We start from the raw sequence: 1,019 nt of genomic DNA, 5'->3' as shown, positions 1-1,019 counted from the left end.
GATGTTACAGACTTAAGCACAACCAAGCCCAAGCATGACCACATACTCTATAAAGGAAAACACACCTAGGTATATCACAGTTCAACTGCCAAGAACCACAGAAAACGGAAAATGCATTCAGGAAAAAAAAAGAGAAAGAAAGAATTGCTTTTGAAGGAGCGATAATAAAATAATCAGTTTATAACACAAATGAAAGAAATCACAAAAAAATAGAATAACTGAAGTGCTGAGAAAAAAAGGAATTTCCAACTGACAATTCTATCCCAGGTAAAACTATCCATGAAGGTGAAATAGAGGCATATTCAAACAAACAAAATCTAAAACCATTGGCCTAAACTAAAGACAATACCACTGAGTGTTCTTTAGTTAAAAGGAAAATTAATTCTTATGGAATTTCAGGGATGCTGAAGACATATTTCAATGAAAAGAGAAGTATAAAAATTATTTTAAATGGATATCTACTAATAAAAATGATAATAATGTACAGAAAACTGAAATAAATGATAAAAACATATACATCAACAGTGGGGTGAATAGAATTAAAGCATTCTAAGATCCTCCCATTATCTGGAGAGAGATACAAACACTAATTTATATTAGACTCTGATACATCCAGAATGCATGTTGTCACCCCAGGCACCAAAAGAATAGTAGAAGAATGTAAAACAACCAAAAACTAGTGAGACTATCCACTCATCAAGTGAGTCAGAACTTTTTCTTACACTTAAAAGCCACAACATCTGACCATTGAATATTTATTAAGCATATACTATATCCAAATAGTGGTTGAAATGTATCAGTTTCATAAAATAACATGTCCACATGATGTTTAGGTTTTAGTGAGGGAAGGTAATAAACAATAAATTGTAAAATCATTTTAAGGTTATAACCGATTAAAAGGTGATAAATGTTATGGATAACAGAAAAGGTAGACCAGAGTAAAGGGAATCTAAGTTTCTTGGTAGGGTCGTGGTGGTAAAAATATCAGGGGAAAATCCCCTGATGCTTTCAGCAGGGTG

This window comes from Hipposideros armiger, unplaced genomic scaffold, assembly GCF_001890085.2.
Source record: "Hipposideros armiger isolate ML-2016 unplaced genomic scaffold, ASM189008v1 scaffold_582, whole genome shotgun sequence".
NCBI classification, from domain to species: Eukaryota; Metazoa; Chordata; class Mammalia; order Chiroptera; family Hipposideridae; genus Hipposideros; species Hipposideros armiger.
This window is presented reverse-complemented; position numbering follows the sequence as displayed.